The following is a 17,759-nucleotide window of genomic DNA, read 5'->3' as shown; positions in this document are numbered from 1 at the left end:
TATTTGGTTTTTATCCTATAAATTGGTTTTTATTGTGTTTTATTAATGAAATTGGTTTTATTAACATGCATATGAGGCTTGTTTGCTTTTTTAAATTTGTATTTTACTTTTGAAACCGATCGCACCTTTTAAACACACCTCAAATATGGACTTTTAAAAACAAGCAAAACACTGTGGTTTAATCAATTTTTTTTAACAATGATTGTTTCTTTCATTTTACCATGTGTATTTATTATATATTATATGGCTTGTTTTAATGTGTGCTTGAAAAAAAAAAAAAAAAAAAAAATGTGTGTGAAAGTAAAAATGCAAATGGAAAAAATGTAAATGGTGACAATAAAACTTTTTCGAAAGAAAAAAATCTGTTCTTATCAGTTTAATATCTGATACGTCCCCCATCCGGGGACTACATATTAAATGGATTTTTAGATCACGGAGCTGGAGCCGGGGCTTGCTCCGTCCATTCCACGCATCGGCCTGGTATTGCAGTGTCTCCAGGAACGGTGTGCTTTCCCGTTTTCGGGAATGCCATTTATTGTGACGAATAGCAGTGCAAGTAATGAGGTCTGCCTTTGCAGGTCCTGTGGTTTATTGCGGACTCTCTTCTGAGGCACCCCCTGAGGTGTTGGACTCTTCCACTAACGATGCTCCCACCTGAGGTCTCGGAGTCTTTCACTGACGAGGTGATGTATCGAATTCGGTGTGTTTGGTTAAAGGGAGTCAACTAAAACCAGCGTTGGGAAGCAGTTTCCAGGCCAGTAATGGAAGTCGCACATCCTTCCTTTGTTGGGGTTTACGGAGGGCTAACCGTTGGTGAGGATGGTAGAGACGCAAATTGTACCTCTGGCTGGCCGCCTGGGTCTTCATACTTACCTGGCAGGGGAGACACCATGATCAAGAAGGCGGTTCACCCAGGGCGAGGCTTGTCCATTGCACTACAGCCATGCTGACCCCTGCGAATTCCCCAAATGTGGGAATCTCGACTGCATAATTTATGGTAGTGGGGGACTGCGTTCGCGCTCTCCCCTGAATTAACTGGTGAAACAAAACAGAAAGATCTATCTCAGTTACTCTTTAGTTTCAGAATGATGAGCCCTGCCACATGCTGGGTATGTGTTTTGAGCTCATGAAACAAAATCACTTACGCTCTTGAAATATCGGTCCCTGGTGTGTGGTTTAGTTCGAATTTTGCACAGACCTCACTTTGCAAGTCGATTGGATTGACTGCAGCCTAGCTGTAGCTGTCTCCATGTTTGTTTTTCGTTGTGCTTTTTCAAATCATATTAGTTCTTTTCCGCTTACAGCGCCACCTAGTGGCCTGTCGCAGCGCCCTTTTACACCTGACCGCTGACTGAGCCCCTGCACAGGTGTGCCGATTTGGGTGAAGGGATCTCACTCCTTCCTGGAGTTATAGCCATTTGAGCCACCTCGGCCACACCACCTTGGCACGTTTTGAGGTCCCCTCGCCAAGGTGAATGGAAATTTCCACTTTTTTTGGATGATTATTGACAGTCAGACTCCAGAGAAGCATTCTGTGCTGATCTGGATGGGACTGGGCCAAATACCTGCCGCTAGTTTGCAAAAGAAGGTTTTCGACAAAATCCCAAATACCCGAAAATTTCGTCAGAGCGACGAGCCAATCTGAGACCTGTCCATTGCACTACGGCCATGCTGACCCCTGCGAATTCCCCAAATGTGGGAATCTCGACTGCATAATTTATGGTAGTGGGGGACTGCGTTCGCGCTCTCCCCTGAATTAACTGGTGAAACAAAACAGAAAGATCTATCTCAGTTACTCTTTAGTTTCAGAATGATGAGCCCTGCCACATGCTGGGTATGTGTTTTGAGCTCATGAAACAAAATCACTTACGCTCTTGAAATATCGGTCCCTGGTGTGTGGTTTAGTTCGAATTTTGCACAGACCTCACTTTGCAAGTCGATTGGATTGACTGCAGCCTAGCTGTAGCTGTCTCCATGTTTGTTTTTCGTTGTGCTTTTTCAAATCATATTAGTTCTTTTCCGCTTACAGCGCCACCTAGTGGCCTGTCGCAGCGCCCTTTTACACCTGACCGCTGACTGAGCCCCTGCACAGGTGTGCCGATTTGGGTGAAGGGATCTCACTCCTTCCTGGAGTTATAGCCATTTGAGCCACCTCGGCCACACCACCTTGGCACGTTTTGAGGTCCCCTCGCCAAGGTGAATGGAAATTTCCACTTTTTTTGGATGATTATTGACAGTCAGACTCCAGAGAAGCATTCTGTGCTGATCTGGATGGGACTGGGCCAAATACCTGCCGCTAGTTTGCAAAAGAAGGTTTTCGACAAAATCCCAAATACCCGAAAATTTCGTCAGAGCGACGAGCCAATCTGAGACCTGCATCTCGTTCGGCTCGAGCCAAGGATTCCGATGACATAAGGCACGTGGCTCTGCGACGAACCGTTTGGGAGTTACGAGCGATGCCGTACTCTCTGTCGCCGCAGAGCCAGCGTCAGGCCGATCGGGGCGAGGCCCAGTGACTTTGCAGACGGGGGAGGGTACTACCATCACACAGCGTTTCAGGTGTTTCCATCTTTGTTTGATGGTCCTTTTACATTTCAATTTTCTTATTTTTCCGCTTACAGCGCCACCTAGTGGCCTGTCGCAGCGCCCTTTTACACCTGACCGCTGACTGAGCCCCTGCACAGGTGTGCCGATTTGGGTGAAGGGATCTCACTCCTTCCTGGAGTTATAGCCATTTGAACCACCTCGGCCACACCACCTTGGCACATTTTGAGGTCCCCTCGCCAAGGTGAATGGAAATTTCCACTTTTTTTGGATGATTATTGACAGTCAGACTCCAGAGAAGCATTCTGTGCTGATCTGGGTGGGACTGGGCCAAATACCTGCCGCTAGTTTGCAAAAGAAGGTTTTCGACAAAATCCCAAATACCCGAAAATTTCGTCAGAGCGACGAGCCAATCTGAGACCTGCATCTCGTTCGGCTCGAGCCAAGGATTCCGATGACATAAGGCACGTGGCTCTGCGACGAACCGTTTGGGAGTTACGAGCGATGCCGTACTCTCTGTCGCCGCAGAGCCAGCGTCAGGCCGATCGGGGCGAGGCCTGGTGACGTTGCAGACGGGGGAGGGTACTACCATCACACAGCGTTTCAGGTGTTTCCATCTTTGTTTGATGGTCCTTTTACATTTCAATTTTCTTATTTTTCCGCTTACAGCGCCACCTAGTGGCCTGTCGCAGCGCCCTTTTACACCTGACCGCTGACTGAGCCCCTGCACAGGTGTGCCGATTTGGGTGAAGGGATCTCACTCCTTCCTGGAGTTATAGCCATTTGAGCCACCTCGGCCACACCACCTTGGCACGTTTTGAGGTCCCCTCGCCAAGGTGAATGGAATTTCCACTTTTTTTGGATGATTATTGACAGTCAGACTCCAGAGAAGCATTCTGTGCTGATCTGGGCGGGACTGGGCCAAATACCTGCCGCTAGTTTGCAAAAGAAGGTTTTCGACAAAATCCCAAATACCCGAAAATTTCGTCAGAGCGACGAGCCAATCTGAGACCTGCATCTCGTTCGGCTCGAGCCAAGGATTCCGATGACATAAAGCACGTGGCTTTGCGACGAACCGTTTGGGAGTTACGAGCGATGCCGTACTCTCTGTCGCCGCAGAGCCAGCGTCAGGCCGATCGGGGCGAGGCCCGGTGACGTTGCAGACGGGGGAGGGTACTACCATCACACAGCGTTTCAGGTCTCCCAGACTTACCAAAGCCGAGATGGGCATCGTCGTGTCCGGCTTCTTCCCCGCTGCATCAAATCAACATCGCTTCTCTGCCTTTTGGCTAAGATCAAGTGTAGTATCTGTTCTTATCAGTTCTCGGCCTTTTGGCTAAGATCAGAGGGACGTGGTCGCGATCATCTTCTCTGGAAGGAAATAGACTATTACCGGGCGGTGGTTGTAGTCTCTCCGGACAGGGATATATCTTGGACTTCACCTGTGAACAGCATTTTTTTTTCTTGTTTTTCTTCTTTCTTCAGGTTCTTTTTCCAGCTCGCCTAAGGAAGGAGAAAAACACTAGCGTTCACAGGTGAAGTGCCCTTTTATTTATTTATTTTGCTGTATTATTATTTAGTGTCCTTTTAAAAGTTTAGTTATTTATTCTATCAGTCTTTTAGACATTTATTGGTTGTTGTACGTATTTTTAAAGGGCTGTTGGTGCCTCCACCATGTCGGCTGCTCGTGCCGGCATGCGGAGGCACCACAGCGTGCGTTTTATGTTTAAAAAAAATGATGATGGAACGTTAATGGGGATGTCCAGACTTGATTTCTCACGGAAACTCGTACAAAAGGTTTTAGGATTTTCAGCAAATGATGTAAATTGCTTATTAACTCTTCCCCAGAACCGTGGTTTTGATTTGAGCTTTAAAAGCGCTGCACTGCTAAATGTTTTCTGGTCTCGTTTTGAAGCGGCAAAAGCCAGTCTTTCCATGTTCACAGTTGAAAAACTGACAGACAATTCCCTGAAAGTGGTAATTGTTCGAATGTTTAATGAAACTGTGAGTGGAGATGACATAGCGATATGGTTGGCGAGATTTTGCTCTGTTCGGGGCCAGCCTGTTAAGGTTTTAGACGAGGACGGCATCTGGAATGGCGCGTGGAGAGTTCCCATTAAACAATGGGAGGATCCACACGGCTTCCAGGGCTTAAGTCAGATTCCTTCTATGATTGTGCTGGGAGAAAACAGAGGCTACATTCATTATCAGGGGATGCCCAAACTGTGCCGTAAATGCAGTCGGTTTGGGCACCTCATAGAGGCATGTCAGGAAACAGTTTGTGGTAAGTGCAAAGAAATTGGGCACATCTATGAAGAATGTACCAATGGCAGAAAGTGCAATCTTTGTGGTGAATCCAACCATCTCTACAGAGACTGCCCTAAATCCTTTGCCAACATATTAAAAGCAAAAATGGCTGCCACCAAAAACCAAACGAGTGAAAAAGAGGCAGTCCCTGAGGTTTTGGAGGGAATTTTGAATACCCAACCAAGCCCAGGGACTGGTCGAGACGGAGCGGAAGGGGCGGGTCAAGGGGTGGAGTCAGACGCGGGTAACGGTCGGGAGGAGGAGACTCCGCCCATCCAATTAGGAAAGCAAAATGTGAGTATGGAAATGGATAAAGAAAGTGAAGAGGAGAAAGAGTCAGATGAATTGACCCCCTCCTCTTTGGAAACTGTACCCGATCTAGACACCGAGCAAAACACTTCAAGCAGTATAGGCGGAATAACTCTAGATTGGTTACCTAATGCTCAGCTGCAGAAAAGACCTGCGGGGTCTCCTTTGTGTCAAACAGAGGAGAAAAAGTTGAGGTCCACCAGCTCAAGTAATGAGGAAGGAGACAGGGTGTGGCCCTCAGCCTCCCCGAATGAGGTTTCGTTTCTGCAAATACAGCTAAGAACATCATCGCCAAAGGAGCCGCAAGAGATTTTCTCTGCGGATCCTAAGGCGGTGGACACCTCCGTTCCTGAACCCAATACTATCACTAGTAAAGAGGAGCGGGTGTCACAAGAGTTTTTGTGATTAAAATGAACTTTGTAGTCTTTTAAATAAAATGTTTTAGTTCCTTTTTAAGCTCATGCCTTTTTACCTAATTTATTCACCATGGCCCTCACAATTTCAACATTAAATGTAAGAAGTGTGAGGTCCATGGTCAGAGCACATACTATTTTATCCTTTTTAAAATCTCAAAAGTCAGATGTCTTTTTACTACAAGAGTGTGCCTTACCCTTTTTATCTAGTTACAGGAGGTGGGAGGAGCTATGGACGCCGGGACCCTCCATATGGAGCGGGTCCAACTTTAACAAAAATGATGGAGTGGCGATTTTAATAAATAACCCTCACATCCTGGTGAAGGGGAGCACGGTGGTAAGAGATGGGCGGGCTATTTTAGCGAATATGACTTTTTTAGATAGAGATTTTAAGGTGTTAAATGTGTACGGTTTTACAGGTAAAAACGATAGGTATGAGCTTTTAGAGGAACTGCAGTCCCACATGCTGGGGAGGGTACCATTAGTGGTAGGGGGAGATTTTAACTGTGTTTTAGCCAAAACTGATAGGAAGAGGGTGGGGGCAGACTTTAGGTTTGATAAGACATCAGTTTTAATGCAAAGTTTAGTTAAGGATTTTAAATTAACTGACTGTTTTAAGACTTTGCATCCAAGAGAGGTGGGCTACACCTGGGTCAGTGGTGATGGCACCAACGCCTCTCGCATTGACTACATTTTCGTACGCGATTGCCCGCCGACTGATGCTATATTAACACCCCTATTCTTTTCCGATCACGTCATGCTGTCTTGCACTATTTCCTTCACCACAAACTTGACGGTAGGGGGAGGGATCTGGAAACTGAATTGCTCCCTTTTGCAGGATGAGGAGATAGTTAGTGACTACAGGGAGCAATTCAGTCAGTGGCAGACCCTCCAAGACTTTTTCGATTCACGTGCACAGTGGTGGGAGATGGTGAAACACCGGACGAGACTGTTTTTTAGAAAGAAAGGGATTGGAAAAAAGAACAAAGAAAAGAGACGCATGTTGGGACTGCAAAAAAGATTACAAAGGTATTTCAAGTTTGTTAATGGAGGGTTTGATTTTAATGAAGAATTAAAGGAGGTTAAAAAAGAAATGGCTGATTTGGAAAAACAAAGAAACAAAGGGTTGATTTTAAGAAGTAAGGAACAAGATCTGGAGGAAGGTGAAAAATGCACAAGATACTTTTTTAAGAGGATTTTAACAAATAAAGGGGTAATTACTGAATTAAAAAAGGGGGAGAAGGAAGCCAGAAATACAGAAGAGATATTAGAAGAAGTAGAAAGATTTTATACAGATTTATACAACAAAAAAGAGATAACAGAGGAAGCCATAGAAAATATTTTGGGAAATTTAGAAAAGAAAATTGACAATGAGTGTGCTATTTTAACCCAAGATTTTACTCTTTTAGAGCTTACAAAATGTATGAAGGATTTTAAAACTGGTAAGTCGCCGGGAAGTGATGGCCTTCCCGTGGAATTTTATTCAAAATTTTGGGACATTTTAGCACCAGAACTTTTAATGGTTTTTAAGGACTTTGATAGACTGGACCGACTCCCTGACAGTTTTAGACTACGAATTGTTTCACTTTTGCATAAAAAAGGAGATAGGACAGATTTAAAAACGTGGAGACCAATCAGCCTTTTAAATTGGGATTGCAAACTTTTTAGCAAGCTTTTAGCTAAACGCATGTCCCTGTTTTTAAAGGATGTGATCCACCCGGATCAAGCATGTGCTGTGCCCGGGAAGAGGATCACGGACAGTCTGATATTGATCCGAGACACCATCTGTTTTGCGAGAGACAGAAACATTGGCCTAATAGTGGTAAATTTAGATTTTGAAAAAGCTTTTGATCGGGTCTCGCACCAGTACCTATTGCAGGTACTGGAGAAAATGGGCTTCCCAGGGAGGTTTTTAGCATGGGTGGGATTGCTGTATAATGATATAACCAGCAAAATTCTTGTAAATGGGCATTTAACAAAAGCTGTTAACATTCACAGCGGCGTCCGTCAAGGGTGCCCGTTATCCCCGCTCTTGTATGTGGCATGCATTGAGCCATTGGCACAGCTTTTGAGAAGGGACCAACGGATCGCAGGATTTAAGCTACCAGGAGGTTTGATAGCAAAATGTGTTTTATACATGGACGATGTGACAATTTTAACGACTGACTTTTTATCTGTCCGAAGAGCTTTGGAACTTACAGATTCTTATGGACGGGCCTCTGGCTCCAAATTAAACAGAAACAAGTCAGAGGCCCAGCTCTTCGGACAGTGGGGCGACATAGACGTGGGAGGACTGGAAGTGACTCTAAGAAATGATAATATAAAAATTCTAGGCATAAAATTTGATAAGGAGGGGGGTGGACAAGGTAATTGGACCAATGCTTTAGGGAAAGTAAGACAGCGACTGGGTTTGTGGGGACTAAGGACTTTGACGATGGAGGGAAAGATTTTAGTTTTTAAAGCTGTGATTTTACCTCTGTTTTTATTGTTGTGCTCTGTTTTTACCCCCCCCAGGTCCTTCATTTTAGCAGTGGAACGTGCTGTCTTTTATTTTCTCTGGGGATCCAGGTGGGAGAGAATAAAGAGAGAAACAGTCAAGAAAAGAAAGGAAAACGGAGGCAAAGGACTGCCAGACCTAAGCCTTTTTTTAGGGAGTCATTTTACAGGATTACATTTTAAGTATGCCACGGCCCCATCCAGTGATAAGACCGCAGCAATAGTGAAGTTTTGGATGGGGTCGTACTTACGCTACCTAAAAATTTTAACCGTAGATCTTAGAACCCCAGTGTCTTTTAACTTGCCAAAAGAATATGCATTTATTAATTTTTTTTTAAAGAAACATGACCTAGAACGAGAAAATGTGGACATTTTAAAAGACCATAAAAAGATTATCTCTGTTGTGCAGGACCGGGAGAAGGTGAGCCCAGTTCCAGGGCTAACTGAGAGCGAATCCAAAACAGTGTGGAGAAACGCAGCCCACCCCGCTCTTTGGAACCGGCAAAAAGACCTGATGTGGATGGTGGCCCATGAGATCCTACCAACCAGGGCTGTTATGCACTCCCGCGGCATGGCCGCCAACGCAAAGTGCCCACGGCTCGGGTGTAATCAGGAAGAGACCGTGCGGCACGTCCTCTGGGAGTGCGGTGCTGCACGGGACCGGTGGACCGCGACCGGCCCCCTGGTTTTCCCATGCCTGCCAGCGGGTGGGGTCCAGATGGACTATAATCTCGCCGTCCTAGGGGTGGGCCGGAGGATAAAGGATTTAACATCAAAACAGTTCACAACACTCTGGTTCACCCTGAATGCTATAAAGCATGCAATCTGGACTGCCAGAAACCTGCTGGTGGGGAAACGGCTGATGGTGCCCCTCCAAGCCACTGTAAGGATGGTGGAGAACATGCTGCAGGGGCACCGCGCCCAATCATTCAGAGCGGGGGCCGGGGTTGCCACTGAGAGAGTCCCGGCCACCACCGACCCTGGTTGCCCGTAGATGTACCTTCACCACTTCCGGCTACGGGAGCAGCGGGCCAGAGAGTACGGATCTCCTCTGGGTCACTGAAGCTGGGTTTGATTGCCTGGGACCGAAGAGTGGGAGAGGCCCAAATTGAAAGATTACCTCCCCGATCAAGCACAATAGAGAACCCTTTTTTTTTTTTTTTTTTTTTTTTTTTTTTTTTTTACATAGTTTTATTTTGGCTTTTAGAACACACTGAAAGCACTTTAAAGGAAAATAAAAATGTATGTAAAAGAACAATTCATCAATGTGTAACCTTATAACCCCTCTTTTTTTTTTTTTTTTTCTTTTTTTTTTTTTTTTTCTTTTTTTTTTTTTTTTTTTCTTCCCTTATGGTCATTTCAAGTACTTTGTCTGTATCTTAACATAAGGCATGTCTTGGAGATCCAGGATTTTAGTGGTGTGTTAACCGTCATTGGAACGATTGTTTTTTAATTTTTTATTTTATTTTTTTTACTCATACCTGCATGTGAACATATATGTTGTATTTTATCTATTACTTGACGTACTGTTGTACCACTTTTGATTAAATATCAATAAAACCAGTCAAAAAAAAAAAAAAAAAATCTGTTCTTATCAGTTTAATATCTGATACGTCCCCCATCCGGGGACTACATATTAAATGGATTTTTAGATCACGGAGCTGGAGCCGGGGCTTGCTCCGTCCATTCCACGCATCGGCCTGGTATTGCAGTGTCTCCAGGAACGGTGTGCTTTCCCGTTTTCGGGAATGCCATTTATTGTGACGAATAGCAGTGCAAGTAATGAGGTCTGCCTTTGCAGGTCCTGTGGTTTATTGCGGACTCTCTTCTGAGGCACCCCCTGAGGTGTTGGACTCTTCCACTAACGATGCTCCCACCTGAGGTCTCGGAGTCTTTCACTGACGAGGTGATGTATCGAATTCGGTGTGTTTGGTTAAAGGGAGTCAACTAAAACCAGCGTTGGGAAGCAGTTTCCAGGCCAGTAATGGAAGTCGCCCATCCTTCCTTTGTTGGGGTTTACGGAGGGCTAACCGTTGGTGAGGATGGTAGAGACGCAAATTGTACTTCTGGCTGGCCGCCTGGGTCTTCATACTTACCTGGCAGGGGAGACACCATGATCAAGAAGGCGGTTCACCCAGGGCGAGGCTTGTCCATTGCACTACGGCCATGCTGACCCCTGCGAATTCCCCAAATGTGGGAATCTCGACTGCATAATTTATGGTAGTGGGGGACTGCGTTCGCGCTCTCCCCTGAATTAACTGGTGAAACAAAGCAGAAAGATCTATCTCAGTTACTTTTTAGTTTCAGAATGATGAGTCCTGCCACATGCTGGGTATGTGTTTTGAGCTAATGAAACAAAATCACTTACGCTCTTGAAATATCGGTCCCTGGTGTGTGGTTTAGTTCGAATTTTGCACAGACCTCACTTTGCAAGTCGATTGGATTGACTGCAGCCTAGCTGTAGCTGTCTCCATGTTTGTTTTTGGTTGTGCTTTTTCAAATCATATTAGTTTTTTTCCGCTTACAGCGCCACCTAGTGGCCTGTCGCAGCGCCCTTTTACACCTGACCGCTGACTGAGCCCCTGCACAGGTGTGCCGATTTGGGTGAAGGGATCTCACTCCTTCCGGGAGTTATAGCCATTTGAGCCACCTCGGCCACACCACCTTGGCACGTTTTGAGGTCCCCTCGCCAAGGTGAATGGAAATTTCCACTTTTTTTGGATGATTATTGACAGTCAGACTCCAGAGAAGCATTCTGTGCTGATCTGGGTGGGACTGGGCCAAATACCTGCCGCTAGTTTGCAAAAGAAGGTTTTCGACAAAATCCCAAATACCCGAAAATTTCGTCAGAGCGACGAGCCAATCTGAGACTTGCATCTCGTTCGGCTCGAGCCAAGGATTCCGATGACATAAGGCACGTGGCTTTGCGACGAACCGTTTGGGAGTTACGAGCGATGCCGTACTCTCTGTCGCTGCAGAGCCAGCGTCAGGCCGATCGGGGCGAGGCCCGGTGACGTTGCAGACGGGGGAGGGTACTACCATCACACAGCGTTTCAGGTGTTTCCATCTTTGTTTGATGGTCCATTTACATTTCATTTTTCTTATTTTTCCGCTTACAGCGCCACCTAGTGGCCTGTCGCAGCGCCCTTTTACACCTGACCGCTGACTGAGCCCCTGCATAGGTGTGCCGATTTGGGTGAAGGGATCTCACTCCTTCCTGGAGTTATAGTCATTTGAGCCACCTCGGCCACACCACCTTGGCACGTTTTGAGGTCCCCTCGCCAAGGTGAATGGAATTTCCACTTTTTTTGGATGATTATTGACAGTCAGACTCCAGAGAAGCATTCTGTGCTGATCTGGGCGGGACTGGGCCAAATACCTGCCGCTAGTTTGCAAAACAAGGTTTTCGACAAAATCCCAAATACCCGAAAATTTCGTCAGAGCGACGAGCCAATCTGAGACCTGCATCTCGTTCGGCTCGAGCCAAGGATTCCGATGACATAAAGCACGTGGCTTTGCGACGAACCGTTTGGGAGTTACGAGCGATGCCGTACTCTCTGTCGCCGCAGAGCCAGCGTCAGGCCGATCGGGGCGAGGCCCGGTGACGTTGCAGACGGGGGAGGGTACTACCATCACACAGCGTTTCAGGTCTCCCAGACTTACCAAAGCCGAGATGGGCATCGTCGTGTCCGGCTTCTTCCCCGCTGCATCAAATCAACATCGCTTCTCGGCCTTTTGGCTAAGATCACGTATCTTGTCGGACGGTTGAGACTGCGATCGCCTCTTGGAGGTTTCCTGACTTGAGATCTTTTTATATCTTGAGTCACACAACTTCGAGAGGTACATTGAATTCTGCTGCTTCGGGCTCCAACAAGTTTTAAGGTAAGGTCTTTTAATTATTTATTTGGTTATTTATTGTTGTATTTATTGTTGTTTTAAGTTTTAAGGCTGTTGGTGCCTCCATCATGTCGGCTGCCCGTGCCGGCGTGCGGAGGCACCACAGCGTGCGTTTTTTATTCAGGCAGGTTGAGGGGAAGCTCCTTGGAATGTCCCGTATGGACTTTTCAAGGAAGCTGATCCAAAAGACCTTAGCTTTTAGATCTGACGACCTGAATTGTTTGATGACTCTGCCCTTGAACAAAGGATTTGATGTCAGTTTTAAAACCGCTTCCCTGCTTAATGACTTTTGGCAAAGGTTTGATTCAGTTAAAGCCCAGTTCTCCATGTTCACTGTCGAGAAACTTTCGGATAACACACTTAAAACTGTGATTGTCAGGATGTTCAATGAAACAGTGACTGGAGATGATATTTGTGTTTGGTTGGGTAGATTTTGCACTGTTCGAGGCCAGCCTGTCAAAGTGTTGGATGAAGATGGCATTTGGACATGCTCCTGGCGAATTCCCATTAAACAATGGGAAGACGCTGGGGGCTACCAGGGCCTGAAACATCTGCCTTCCATGATTGTGCTCGGAGAGAACAGAGGCTACATACATTATCAAGGAATGCCCAAACTCTGCAGGAAGTGTTGCAGGTTTGGTCATCTCGCTGAAGCATGCCAAGAGTTAATATGTGGGAAGTGTAGAGAAATTGGTCACAGTTTTGATGATTGTACCAATGGCAGACGGTGTAATCTTTGTGGAGAAACAAACCATCTCTACAGAGACTGCCCTAAAAGTTTTGCCAACAAGCTCAAAATGGCCGCCCCACATGGGCAACAAACGAATGAACAAAGGAAAGAGGAGGCGGTCCCTGAGGTTTTGGCGGGAATTTCAAATCCCCAGCCGGCCTCAGGGATTGGGCAGGAAGGAGGAAGTGGGGCGGCCACAGGGGCGGAGTCAGATATTGAACTGGAAAAAGTCACGGAAGGAGAAGTGAGCGAGGAAGAAACAAGCTCTTCCCTAGAAACGGTGTCAGATTTGGTGCAGGAATCCAGTGGGAGTGAATTTGAGTGTTCACTCCCAAATGCTCAAGTGCAAAAAAGACCTGCGGGATCTCCTCTGGTGGAAACAGAGGAGAAAAAAGCTAGGGCAGCACAGCGGCTTGATAGTTCCGATTTGGAAGATCAAGAACGTATGTGGCCCCTAGAATCCCCAAATGAGGTTTCCTTTTTGCACATCAAGCTAAGAACATCGTCGCCTAGGGAGTTACAAGAGGGTTTCTCTGTAGCACCCGATGTGTCGAGCACCTGCTCTCCGGGCCCCAGTTCATCTGGGAGAAAGGAAGAGCAGGTGAAACAAGATAAAACATGATTTTAAGCATATTTTTGTAGTCTTTTAGTCTTCTGTTTAAATGTCTCATACTGTTTTAACCATACTGCTCATGGCCCTCACTATCTCTACCATAAATGTAAGAAGTGTGAGGTCCACCTTGCGAGCACAGAGCATTTTATCCCTTTTAAAGTCTTTTAAGTCAGATTTGTTTTTACTGCAAGAGTGTGCTCTGCCCTTTTTAAGTAACCACAGGAAGTTGGAGGAGATGTGGACCATGGGGCCCTCAATATGGAGTGGCTCTAACTTCAACAAGAATGATGGTGTCGCTATTTTAATAAAAAATTCAAACATCACGGTGAAGGATAGCACTGTGGTGAGGGAAGGGCGGGCTCTTTTAGCAAACCTGACTTTTTTAGGGAGAGATTTTAAGGTTCTTAACGTGTATGGTTTTACAGAAAAAAATGACAGGTATGAGCTTTTAGAAGACCTGCAGCCCCACATGTTAGGCAGGGCTCCCCTAATAGTAGCAGGGGATTTTAACTGTGTTTTATCAAAAACAGATAGGAAGAGAGTAGGAGAAGATTTTAAGGTCGATAAGACATCGGTTTTATTACAAAATTTAGTCAAGGATTTTAAGTTAGTTGACTGTTTTAAACAACTGCATCAAAGAGAGGAGGGCTTCACCTGGTTCAGTGGTGATGGCGCCAGAGCCTCTCGAATTGACTATGTTTTTACAAGGGACTGCCCGCCAACCGATGCAACATTGACCCCTCTCTTTTTTTCTGATCACATGATGCTGTCTTGCACCCTTTCACTTTCCCCGGGTGTGACGGTAGGAGGAGGGATGTGGAAGCTGAACTGTTCCCTATTGGTGGATGAAGAAGTGGTTAGAGAATATAGGGAGCAGTTCAGCCAATGGCAGACCCTCCAAGACTTTTATGAGACACGTGCACAGTGGTGGGAAATGGTAAAGGACCGGACAAGACAGTTTTTTAGGAAGGTAGGGAAAGATAAAAAGAATAGGGAAAAGAGATGCATGATGGGGTTGCAAAAAAGATTACAAAGATATTTTAATCTTTTAAATAATGGTTTTGATTTTAGCCAAGAAATAACAGATGTAAAAAAAGAAATGTCAGTTTTATCTCGTATCCAAAGTAAAGGTGTTATTTTAAGAAGCAAAGAAAGAGAAATAGAGGAAGGTGAAAAGTGTACAAGTTACTTTTTTAAAAAGATAATAACAAGGGGAGGGGCAATAACCAGTGTTAAGGTAGGAGGGAGGGATGCAAACACAACAGAAGAGATTTTAAAAAATGTAGAGGGATTTTATGAGGATTTGTATTGTAAAAAAGATGTACACGACGATACGGCAAGGGAAGTTTTAAATTTTTTAGTCAAGAATGTTAATGGCCAAAATAAGTTTTTATCCCAAGATTTTAATATTTTAGAATTACATAAAGCTCTTAAAGGTTTTAAAAAGGGGAAGTCCCCAGGAGCAGATGGACTTCCCCTAGAGTTTTATCTTACTTTTTGGGATATTTTAGCACATGAATTATTGGCTGTTTTTAACAACTTTGAGACTCTTGACAGACTACCCGACAGTTTTAGGATAGGGATAGTGTCTTTACTGTACAAAAAAGGGGACAGGACTGACTTAAAAAATTGGAGACCAATCACGCTTTTAAATTTTGATGGTAAACTTTTTAGTAAGATTTTAGCGACACGCATGTCGACTGTTTTAGAGGACGTGATCCACCCGGATCAAGCTTCTGCTGTGCCCGGAAGAAAGATAACAGACAACCTAGTGCTGATTAGAGACGCCATCTGTTACGCGAGAGACAGAAATATTCGGCTAGTAGTCCTAAATTTAGATTTTGAAAAAGCATTTGATCGAGTCTCGCACCAGTACCTCTTCCAGGTACTGGAGAAAATGGGGTTTCCAGAGAGGTTTATAGCCTGGGTGGGACTGCTGTACAAGGGAATAGTCAGCAAAATTCTAATAAATGGGCATCTTTCCAAAGCTGTGAACATACACAGTGGTGTCCGTCAGGGATGTCCTTTATCTCCTCTTCTGTATGTGGCTTGCATTGAGCCACTGGCACAGATCTTGAGAAGGGACAAATGGATCAAAGGACTGGACGTTCCTGGGACGGGTGGACTGACGGCGACCTGTGCTTTATACATGGACGACGTAACTCTTTTAGCCACGGACCTTTTATCCATACGAAGAGCACTGGACTTGACTGACTGGTACGGTCGGGCCTCGGGCGCCAAACTCAATAGAAACAAGTCCGAGGCCCAGCTCTTCGGGCCGTGGGGAGACGCGGACACAGGAGGACTTGATTTGGTTTTTAAAGACAATGATTTTAAGATTTTAGGCGTTAAATTTGATAAAGACGGAGGTGGACGAGACAACTGGACTGACTTGCTAGGGAAAGCTAGGAAAAGACTGGGGTTTTGGGGACTAAGACAGTTGACAATTGAAGGTAAAATTTTAATTTTTAAATCTGTGATTTTACCTCTGATTTTACTTGTCTGTTCTGTTTTTAGCCCACCTCGGCGGTTCCTGGTGAGACTGGAGAGGGCGGTGTTTTATTTCCTGTGGGGGTCCAAGTGGGAGCGCCTGAAGAGGGAGACCATCAAGAAAAGGCCAGAGAACGGTGGAAAAGGCCTCCCAGACCCCCACCTGTTTTTAGGCAGCCGCTTCACCGCCCTGCACATTAGTTATGCCATGACCCCATCCAAAGAAAACAAGACGGCTGCAATGGTGCGATTTTGGATGGGGTCTTACCTAAGAACATTGAAAATTTTACCAGTAGACTTGAAAACCCCAGTTTCTTTTAACTTGCCTAAAGAGTACAGTTTTATAAAAAAATTTTTAAAGAAATATCTTTTAGAGAGTGAAGATGTCACCATTTTAACTAAACACAAGTCTCTCATTTCTGTTGTGCAGGACCGGGAACCGGTGAGTCCAGTTCCAGGCCTCACACTAGGTGAGGCCAAACAAGTTTGGAGGAACGCTGCTCACCCCGCTCTCCAGAACAGGCACAAGGATTTATCATGGATGGTGGCTCATGAGATCCTCCCGGTCAGGGCGGTTATGCACTCCAGAGGCATGGCCAAAAACCCCATCTGCCCTCGGTCCGGCTGCAATTCCCCGGAGACCGTCCACCACCTACTCTGGGAGTGCGGTGCTGCGCGGGACCTGTGGGCCAAGACCGGCCCCTTGTATTTCCCGTGCCTACCAGCAGGTGGGGCCCAGTTCGGGTACCAGCTCGCCATCCTTGGGGTGGGCCGGGGCTTGAAGGACATGACAGCACAGGAATTCACCTCGCTCTGGCTCACCCTCAACGTCATCAAGGATGCCATCTGGGCCACCAGAAACCTGCTGGTGGGGAAACGCGTTACGGTAACCCTCCATGCATGCGAGCTAAAGGTAACATCAATGCTGCAGGGGTACCGGACGACGATATTCGGACGGGGGGGCCGGGGCCGCACAGAGAGGGTCCCGGCAGGCACCGACCCTGGCTGCCCGTAGATGCACCCTCACCATTCTGGCTACGGGAACAGCGGGCCAGCGGGCCGGAGGAGAGGGGATCTCCGCTGAGCCTGTAAAGCAGCATCTCATGTCCCTGTTCTGGAGAGTGGGGTGAAGACCGACTTGATAAGGACTCACCCCCGGTCTTGCACAACAGATGTTTTTTTTTATTTGGTTTTTATCCTATAAATTGATTTTTATTGTGTTTTATTAATGAAATTGGTTTTATTAACATGCATATGAGGCTTGTTTGCTTTTTTAAATTTGTATTTTACTTTTGAAACCGATCGCACCTTTTAAACACACCTCAAATATGGACTTTTAAAAACAAGCAAAACACTGTGGTTTAATCAATTTTTTTTAACAATGATTGTTTCTTTCATTTTACCATGTGTATTTATTATATATTATATGGCTTGTTTTAATGTGTGCTTGAAAAAAAAAAAAATGTGTGTGAAAGTAAAAATGCAAATGGAAAAAATGTAAATGGTGACAATAAAACTTTTTCGAAAGAAAAAATCTGTTCTTATCAGTTTAATATCTGATACGTCCCCCATCCGGGGACTACATATTAAATGGATTTTTAGATCACGGAGCTGGAGCCGGGGCTTGCTCCGTCCATTCCACGCATCGGCCTGGTATTGCAGTGTCTCCAGGAACGGTGTGCTTTCCCGTTTTCGGGAATGCCATTTATTGTGACGAATCGCAGTGCAAGTAATGAGGTCTGCCTTTGCAGGTCCTGTGGTTTATTGCGGACTCTCTTCTGAGGCACCCCCTGAGGTGTTGGACTCTTCCACTAACGATGCTCCCACCTGAGGTCTCGGAGTCTTTCACTGACGAGGTGATGTATCGAATTCGGTATGTTTGGTTAAAGGGAGTCAACTAAAACCAGCGTTGGGAAGCAGTTTCCAGGCCAGTAATGGAAGTCGCCCATCCTTCCTTTGT

The 17,759-nt window shown here is 45.7% G+C and overlaps 2 non-coding genes and 5 pseudogenes across 2 annotated transcripts; all 7 read left to right on the top strand.

The window, feature by feature from the left end:
- Positions 1-338: 338 nt before the first annotated feature.
- LOC132118820 (U2 spliceosomal RNA) lies at positions 339-514 on the top strand (annotated as a pseudogene).
- A 351-nt stretch (positions 515-865) lies between these two features.
- Positions 866-1,029, top strand: LOC132118739 (U1 spliceosomal RNA). The gene has a single exon (XR_009425967.1). It is a non-coding gene; the product is annotated as a U1 spliceosomal RNA (small nuclear RNA).
- A 585-nt stretch (positions 1,030-1,614) lies between these two features.
- LOC132118761 (U1 spliceosomal RNA) lies at positions 1,615-1,754 on the top strand (annotated as a pseudogene).
- A 2,059-nt stretch (positions 1,755-3,813) lies between these two features.
- On the top strand, positions 3,814-3,958 carry LOC132118869 (U2 spliceosomal RNA; annotated as a pseudogene).
- A 5,644-nt stretch (positions 3,959-9,602) lies between these two features.
- LOC132118840 (U2 spliceosomal RNA) lies at positions 9,603-9,806 on the top strand (annotated as a pseudogene).
- Positions 9,807-10,157: 351 nt separating this feature from the next.
- On the top strand, positions 10,158-10,321 carry LOC132118906 (U1 spliceosomal RNA). Its single transcript, XR_009426073.1, has one exon. It is a non-coding gene; the product is annotated as a U1 spliceosomal RNA (small nuclear RNA).
- Positions 10,322-17,311: 6,990 nt separating this feature from the next.
- LOC132118825 (U2 spliceosomal RNA) lies at positions 17,312-17,486 on the top strand (annotated as a pseudogene).
- The last annotated feature ends 273 nt before the right edge of the window (positions 17,487-17,759 follow it).

This window comes from Carassius carassius, chromosome 37, assembly GCF_963082965.1.
Source record: "Carassius carassius chromosome 37, fCarCar2.1, whole genome shotgun sequence".
NCBI lineage: Eukaryota > Metazoa > Chordata > Actinopteri > Cypriniformes > Cyprinidae > Carassius > Carassius carassius.
Note: the sequence above shows the minus strand (reverse complement) of the source record. Positions and strands in the feature narration are given on the sequence as shown.